This window comes from Argiope bruennichi, chromosome 5 (genome assembly GCF_947563725.1).
Source record: "Argiope bruennichi chromosome 5, qqArgBrue1.1, whole genome shotgun sequence".
NCBI lineage: Eukaryota > Metazoa > Arthropoda > Arachnida > Araneae > Araneidae > Argiope > Argiope bruennichi.
Window position 1 is genome coordinate 137,392,983 of NC_079155.1, and position 9,883 is coordinate 137,402,865.

Sequence of the window (9,883 nt, forward strand, 5' to 3'; positions counted from 1 at the left end):
GACCATTCAGACGCGCTGCGGGTACGATGCTTCGTGGCCAGACCGGCAGCACGAGCCATATAGTTTTGGTGGTCTTCAGTTCGAGTCTCGAAACTGAGAACTTTTTAAATATATTTTTCTTTTCTTTTTTTTACATTTTTTTTAGATATTTTTATCCTTTATTCCCACACTTACTACGAACTTTTCCAAATCTTATACTACTAAAATAAAATTTTATGTCAAAATATTTCTATATTCAAGAGAAATTTCAGGAGTCGAGTTCACGCACATGCGCAGAATTCATTCCTATTCAAAACATTGTGCTTTTAGACCAGAATGGCGCCACGTTAAAACTTTTAGTGGATAATCATAATGAGAGTCTTAGACCATTCAGACGCGCTGCGGGTACGAAGCTTCGTGGCCAGATCGGCAGCACGAGCCATCTAGTTTTGCTGGTCTTCAGTTCGAGTCTCGAAACTGAGAACTTTTTAAATATATTTTTCTTTTCTTTTTTTTACATTTTTTAAAGATATTTTTATCCTTTATTCCCACACTTACTACGAACTTTTCCAAATCTTATACTACTAAAATAAAATTTTATGTCAAAATATTTCTATATTCAAGAGAAATTTCAGGAGTCGAGTTCACGCACATGCGCAGAATTCATTCCTATTCAAAACATTGTGCTTTTAGACCAGAATGGCGCCACGTTAAAACTTTTAGTGGATAATCATAATGAGAGTCTTAGACCATTCAGACGCGCTGCGGGTACGAAGCTTCGTGGCCAGATCGGCAGCACGAGCCATCTAGTTTTGCTGGTCTTCAGTTCGAGTCTCGAAACTGAGAACTTTTTAAATATATTTTTCTTTTCTTTTTTTTACATTTTTTAAAGATATTTTTATCCTTTATTCCCACACTTACTACGAACTTTTCCAAATCTTATACTACTAAAATAAAATTTTATGTCAAAATATTTCTATATTCAAGAGAAATTTTAGGAGTCGAGTTCACGCACATGCGCAGAATTCATTCCTATTCAAAACATTGTGCTTTTAGACCAGAATGACACCACGTTAAAACTTTTAGTGGATAATCATAATGAGAGTCTTAGACCATTCAGACGCGCTGCGGGTACTAAGCTTCGTGGCCATATCGGCAGCACGAGCCATCTAGTTTTGCTGGTCTTCAGTTCGAGTCCCGAAACTGAGAACTTTTTAAATATATTTTTCTTTTCTTTTTTTTACGTATTTTTTAGATATTTTTATCCTTTATTCCCACACTTACTACGAACTTTTCCAAATCTTATACTACTAAAATAAAATTTTATGTCAAAATATTTCTATATTCAAGAGAAATTTTAGGAGTCGACTTCACGCACATGCGCAGAATTCATTCCTATTCAAAACATTTTGCTTTTAGACCAGAATTACACCACGTTAAAACTTTTAGTGGATAATCATAATGAGAGTCTTAGACCATTCAGACGCGCTGCGGGTACGATGCTTCGTGGCCAGACCGGCAGCACGAGCCATATAGTTTTGGTGGTCTTCAGTTCGAGTCTCGAAACTGAGAACTTTTTAAATATATTTTTCTTTTCTTTTTTTTACATTTTTTTTAGATATTTTTATCCTTTATTCCCACACTTACTACGAACTTTTCCAAATCTTATACTACTAAAATAAAATTTTATGTCAAAATATTTCTATATTCAAGAGAAATTTTAGGAGTCGAGTTCACGCACATGCGCAGAATTCATTCCTATTCAAAACATTGTGCTTTTAGACCAGAATGGCACCACGTTAAAACTTTTAGTGGATAATCATAATGAGAGTCTTAGACCATTCAGACGCGCTGCGGGTACGAAGCTTCGTGGCCAGATCGGCAGCACGAGCCATCTAGTTTTGCTGGTCTTCAGTTCGAGTTTCAAAACTGAGAACTTTTTAAATATATTTTTCTTTTCTTTTTTTTACATTTTTTTTTAGATATTTTTATCCTTTATTCCCACACTTACTACGAACTTTTCCAAATCTTATACTACTAAAATAAAATTTTATGTCAAAATATTTCTATATTCAAGAGAAATTTTAGGAGTCGACTTCACGCACATGCGCAGAATTCATTCCTATTCAAAACATTTTGCTTTTAGACCAGAATTACACCACGTTAAAACTTTTAGTGGATAATCATAAAGAGAGTCTTAGACCATTCAGACGCGCTGCGGGTACGATGCTTCGTGGCCAGACCGGCAGCACGAGCCATATAGTTTTGGTGGTCTTCAGTTCGAGTCTCGAAACTGAGAACTTTTTAAATATATTTTTCTTTTCTTTTTTTTACATTTTTTTTAGATATTTTTATCCTTTATTCCCACACTTACTACGAACTTTTCCAAATCTTATACTACTAAAATAAAATTTTATGTCAAAATATTTCTATATTCAAGAGAAATTTCAGGAGTCGAGTTCACGCACATGCGCAGAATTCATTCCTATTCAAAACATTGTGCTTTTAGACCAGAATTGCGCCACGTTAAAACTTTTAGTGGATAATCATAATGAGAGTCTTAGACCATTCAGACGCGCTGCGGGTACGAAGCTTCGTGGCCAGATCGGCAGCACGAGCCATCTAGTTTTGCTGGTCTTCAGTTCGAGTCTCGAAACTGAGAACTTTTTAAATATATTTTTCTTTTCTTTTTTTTACATTTTTTAAAGATATTTTTATCCTTTATTCCCACACTTACTACGAACTTTTCCAAATCTTATACTACTAAAATAAAATTTTATGTCAAAATATTTCTATATTCAAGAGAAATTTTAGGAGTCGAGTTCACGCACATGCGCAGAATTCATTCCTATTCAAAACATTGTGCTTTTAGACCAGAATGACACCACGTTAAAACTTTTAGTGGATAATCGTAATGAGAGTCTTAGACCATTCAGACGCGCCGCGGGTACGAAGCTTCGTGGCCAGATCGGCAGCACGAGCCATCTAGTTTTGCTGGTCTCCAGTTCGAGTCTCGAAACTGAGAACTTTTTCAATATATTTTTCTTTTCTTTTTTTTAAATTTTTTTATATATTTTTATCCTTTATTCCCACACTTACTACGAACTTTTCCAAATCTTATACTACTAAAATAAAATTTTATGTCAAAATATTTCTATATTCAAGAGAAATTTTAGGAGTCGAGTTCACGCACATGCGCAGAATTCATTCCTATTCAAAACATTGTGCTTTTAGACCAGAATGACACCACGTTAAAACTTTTAGTGGATAATCATAATGAGAGTCTTAGACCATTCAGACGCGCTGCGGGTACTAAGCTTCGTGGCCATATCGGCAGCACGAGCCATCTAGTTTTGCTGGTCTTCAGTTCGAGTCCCGAAACTGAGAACTTTTTAAATATATTTTTCTTTTCTTTTTTTTACGTATTTTTTAGATATTTTTATCCTTTATTCCCGCACTTACTACGAACTTTTCCAAATCTTATACTACTAAAATAAAATTTTATGTCAAAATATTTCTATATTCAAGAGAAATTTTAGGAGTCGACTTCACGCACATGCGCAGAATTCATTCCTATTCAAAACATTTTGCTTTTAGACCAGAATTACACCACGTTAAAACTTTTAGTGGATAATCATAATGAGAGTCTTAGACCATTCAGACGCGCTGCGGGTACGATGCTTCGTGGCCAGACCGGCAGCACGAGCCATATAGTTTTGGTGGTCTTCAGTTCGAGTCTCGAAACTGAGAACTTTTTAAATATATTTTTCTTTTCTTTTTTTTACATTTTTTTTAGATATTTTTATCCTTTATTCCCACACTTACTACGAACTTTTCCAAATCTTATACTACTAAAATAAAATTTTATGTCAAAATATTTCTATATTCAAGAGAAATTTTAGGAGTCGAGTTCACGCACATGCGCAGAATTCATTCCTATTCAAAACATTGTGCTTTTAGACCAGAATGGCACCACGTTAAAACTTTTAGTGGATAATCATAATGAGAGTCTTAGACCATTCAGACGCGCTGCGGGTACGAAGCTTCGTGGCCAGATCGGCAGCACGAGCCATCTAGTTTTGCTGGTCTTCAGTTCGAGTTTCAAAACTGAGAACTTTTTAAATATATTTTTCTTTTCTTTTTTTTACATTTTTTTTTAGATATTTTTATCCTTTATTCCCACACTTACTACGAACTTTTCCAAATCTTATACTACTAAAATAAAATTTTATGTCAAAATATTTCTATATTCAAGAGAAATTTTAGGAGTCGACTTCACGCACATGCGCAGAATTCATTCCTATTCAAAACATTTTGCTTTTAGACCAGAATTACACCACGTTAAAACTTTTAGTGGATAATCATAATGAGAGTCTTAGACCATTCAGACGCGCTGCGGGTACGATGCTTCGTGGCCAGACCGGCAGCACGAGCCATATAGTTTTGGTGGTCTTCAGTTCGAGTCTCGAAACTGAGAACTTTTTAAATATATTTTTCTTTTCTTTTTTTTACATTTTTTTCAGATATTTTTATCCTTTATTCCCACACTTACTACGAACTTTTCCAAATCTTATACTACTAAAATAAAATTTTATGTCAAAATATTTCTATATTCAAGAGAAATTTCAGGAGTCGAGTTCACGCACATGCGCAGAATTCATTCCTATTCAAAACATTGTGCTTTTAGACCAGAATTGCGCCACGTTAAAACTTTTAGTGGATAATCATAATGAGAGTCTTAGACCATTCAGACGCGCTGCGGGTACGAAGCTTCGTGGCCAGATCGGCAGCACGAGCCATCTAGTTTTGCTGGTCTTCAGTTCGAGTCTCGAAACTGAGAACTTTTTAAATATATTTTTCTTTTCTTTTTTTTACATTTTTTAAAGATATTTTTATCCTTTATTCCCACACTTACTACGAACTTTTCCAAATCTTATACTACTAAAATAAAATTTTATGTCAAAATATTTCTATATTCAAGAGAAATTTTAGGAGTCGAGTTCACGCACATGCGCAGAATTCATTCCTATTCAAAACATTGTGCTTTTAGACCAGAATGACACCACGTTAAAACTTTTAGTGGATAATCGTAATGAGAGTCTTAGACCATTCAGACGCGCCGCGGGTACGAAGCTTCGTGGCCAGATCGGCAGCACGAGCCATCTAGTTTTGCTGGTCTCCAGTTCGAGTCTCGAAACTGAGAACTTTTTCAATATATTTTTCTTTTCTTTTTTTTAAATTTTTTTATATATTTTTATCCTTTATTCCCACACTTACTACGAACTTTTCCAAATCTTATACTACTAAAATAAAATTTTATGTCAAAATATTTCTATATTCAAGAGAAATTTTAGGAGTCGACTTCACGCACATGCGCAGAATTCATTCCTATTCAAAACATTGTACTTTTAGACCAGAATGGCACCACGATAAACTTTTAGTGGATAATCATAATGAGAGTCTTAGACCATTCAGACGCGCTGCGGGTACGATGCTTCGTGGCCAGACCGGCAGCACGAGCCATATAGTTTTGGTGGTCTTCAGTTCGAGTCTCGAAACTGAGAACTTTTTAAATATATTTTTCTTTTCTTTTTTTTACATTTTTTTTAGATATTTTTATCCTTTATTCCCACACTTACTACGAACTTTTCCAAATCTTATACTACTAAAATAAAATTTTATGTCAAAATATTTCTATATTCAAGAGAAATTTCAGGAGTCGAGTTCACGCACATGCGCAGAATTCATTCCTATTCAAAACATTGTGCTTTTAGACCAGAATGGCGCCACGTTAAAACTTTTAGTGGATAATCATAATGAGAGTCTTAGACCATTCAGACGCGCTGCGGGTACGAAGCTTCGTGGCCAGATCGGCAGCACGAGCCATCTAGTTTTGCTGGTCTTCAGTTCGAGTCTCGAAACTGAGAACTTTTTAAATATATTTTTCTTTTCTTTTTTTTACATTTTTTAAAGATATTTTTATCCTTTATTCCCACACTTACTACGAACTTTTCCAAATCTTATACTACTAAAATAAAATTTTATGTCAAAATATTTCTATATTCAAGAGAAATTTTAGGAGTCGAGTTCACGCACATGCGCAGAATTCATTCCTATTCAAAACATTGTGCTTTTAGACCAGAATGACACCACGTTAAAACTTTTAGTGGATAATCGTAATGAGAGTCTTAGACCATTCAGACGCGCCGCGGGTACGAAGCTTCGTGGCCAGATCGGCAGCACGAGCCATCTAGTTTTGCTGGTCTCCAGTTCGAGTCTCGAAACTGAGAACTTTTTCAATATATTTTTCTTTTCTTTTTTTTAAATTTTTTTATATATTTTTATCCTTTATTCCCACACTTACTACGAACTTTTCCAAATCTTATACTACTAAAATAAAATTTTATGTCAAAATATTTCTATATTCAAGAGAAATTTTAGGAGTCGAGTTCACGCACATGCGCAGAATTCATTCCTATTCAAAACATTGTGCTTTTAGACCAGAATGACACCACGTTAAAACTTTTAGTGGATAATCATAATGAGAGTCTTAGACCATTCAGACGCGCTGCGGGTACAAAGCTTCGTGGCCATATCGGCAGCACGAGCCATCTAGTTTTGCTGGTCTTCAGTTCGAGTCCCGAAACTGAGAACTTTTTAAATATATTTTTCTTTTCTTTTTTTTACGTATTTTTTAGATATTTTTATCCTTTATTCCCACACTTACTACGAACTTTTCCAAATCTTATACTACTAAAATAAAATTTTATGTCAAAATATTTCTATATTCAAGAGAAATTTTAGGAGTCGACTTCACGCACATGCGCAGAATTCATTCCTATTCAAAACATTTTGCTTTTAGACCAGAATTACACCACGTTAAAACTTTTAGTGGATAATCATAATGAGAGTCTTAGACCATTCAGACGCGCTGCGGGTACGAAGCTTCGTGGCCAGATCGGCAGCACGAGCCATCTAGTTTTGCTGGTCTTCAGTTGGAGTTTCAAAACTGAGAACTTTTTAAATATATTTTTCTTTTCTTTTTTTTACATTTTTTTTTTAGATATTTTTATCCTTTATTCCCACACTTACTACGAACTTTTCCAAATCTTATACTACTAAAATAAAATTTTATGTCAAAATAATTTTATATTTAAGAGAAATTTTAGGAGTCGAGTTCACGCACATGCGCAGAATTCATTCCTATTCAAAACATTGTGCTTTTAGACCAGAATGGCACCACGATAAACTTTTAGTGGATAATCATAATGAGAGTCTTAGACCATTCAGACGCGCTGCGGGTACGAAGCTTCGTGGCCAGATCGGCAGCACGAGCCATCTAGTTTTGCTGGTCTTCAGTTGGAGTTTCAAAACTGAGAACTTTTTAAATATATTTTTCTTTTCTTTTTTTTACATTTTTTTTTTAGATATTTTTATCCTTTATTCCCACACTTACTACGAACTTTTCCAAATCTTATACTACTAAAATAAAATTTTATGTCAAAATAATTTTATATTTAAGAGAAATTTTAGGAGTCGAGTTCACGCACATGCGCAGAATTCATTCCTATTCAAAACATTGTGCTTTTAGACCAGAATGACACCACGTTAAAACTTTTAGGGGATAATCATAATGAGAGTCTTAGACCATTCAGACGCGCTGCGGGTACGAAGCTTCGTGGCCAGATCGGCAGCACGAGCCATCTAGTTTTGCTGGTCTTCAGTTCGAGTCTCGAAACTGAGAACTTTTTAAATATATTTTTCTTTTCTTTTCTTTACGTTTTTTTTAGATATTTTTATCCTTTAATCCCACACTTACTACGAACTTTTCCAAATCTTATACTACTAAAATAAAATTTTATGTCAAAATATTTCTGTATTCAAGAGAAATTTTAGGAGTCGACTTCACGCACATGCGCAGAATTCATTCCTATTCAAAACATTGTGCTTTTAGACCAGAATGGCGCCACGTTAAAACTTTTAGTGGATAATCATAATAAGAGTCTTAGACCATTCAGACGCGCTGCGGGTACGAAGCTTCGTGGCCAGTTCGGCAGCACGAGCCATCTAGTTTTGCTGGTCTTCAGTTCGAGTCTCGAAACTGAGAACTTTTTAAATATATTTTTCTTTTCTTTTTTTTAAATTTTTTTAAGATATTTTTATCCTTTATTCCCACACTTACTACGAACTTTTCCAAATCTTATACTACTAAAATAAAATTTTATGTCAAAATATTTCTATATTCAAGAGAAATTTTAGGAGTCGAGTTCACGCACATGCGCAGAATTCATTCCTATTCAAAACATTGTGCTTTTAGACCAGAATGACACTACGTTAAAACTTTTAGTGGATAATCATAATGAGAGTCTTATACCATTCAGACGCGCTGCGGGTACGATGCTTCGTGGCCAGATCGGCAGAACGAGCCGTCTAGTTTTGCTGGTCTTCAGTTCGAGTCTCGAAACTGAGAACTTTTTAAATATATTTTTCTTTTCTTTTTTTTACATTTTTTTTAGGTATTTTTATCCTTTAATCACGCACAGGCGCAGAATTCATTCCTATTCAAAACATTGTGCTTTTAGACCAGAAAAACACCACGTTAAAACTTTTAGTTGATAATCATAATGAGAGTCTTAGACCATTCAGACGTGCTGCGAGTACGAAGCTTCGTGGCCAGATAGGCAAAACGAGCAATCTATTTTTGCTGGTCTTAAATTCGAGTCTCGAAACTGAGAACTTTTTAAATATATTTTTCTTTTCTTTTTTTTACATTTTTTTAAGATATTTTTATCCTTTATTCCCACACTTACTACGAACTTTTCCAAATCTTATACTACTAAAATAAAATTTTATGTCAAAATATTTCTATATTCAAGAGAAATTTTAGGAGTCGAGTTCACGCACATGCGCAGAATTCATTCCTATTCAAAACATTGTGCTTTTAGACCAGAAAAACACCACGTTAAAACTTTTAGTGGATAATCATAATGAGAGTCTTAGACCATTCAGACGCGCTGCGGGTACGAAGCTTCGTGGCCAGATCGGCAGCACGAGCCATCTAGTTTTGCTGGTCTTCAGTTCGAGTTTCAAAACTGAGAACTTTTTAAATATATTTTTCTTTTCTTTTTTTTACATTTTTTTTTAGATATTTTTATCCTTTATTCCCACACTTACTACGAACTTTTCCAAATCTTATACTACTAAAATAAAATTTTATGTCAAAATATTTCTATATTCAAGAGAAATTTTAGGAGTCGACTTCACGCACATGCGCAGAATTCATTCCTATTCAAAACATTTTGCTTTTAGACCAGAATTACACCACGTTAAAACTTTTAGTGGATAATCATAAAGAGAGTCTTAGACCATTCAGACGCGCTGCGGGTACGATGCTTCGTGGCCAGACCGGCAGCACGAGCCATATAGTTTTGGTGGTCTTCAGTTCGAGTCTCGAAACTGAGAACTTTTTAAATATATTTTTCTTTTCTTTTTTTTACATTTTTTTTAGATATTTTTATCCTTTATTCCCACACTTACTACGAACTTTTCCAAATCTTATACTACTAAAATAAAATTTTATGTCAAAATATTTCTATATTCAAGAGAAATTTCAGGAGTCGAGTTCACGCACATGCGCAGAATTCATTCCTATTCAAAACATTGTGCTTTTAGACCAGAATTGCGCCACGTTAAAACTTTTAGTGGATAATCATAATGAGAGTCTTAGACCATTCAGACGCGCTGCGGGTACGAAGCTTCGTGGCCAGATCGGCAGCACGAGCCATCTAGTTTTGCTGGTCTTCAGTTCGAGTCTCGAAACTGAGAACTTTTTAAATATATTTTTCTTTTCTTTTTTTTACATTTTTTAAAGATATTTTTATCCTTTATTCCCACACTTACTACG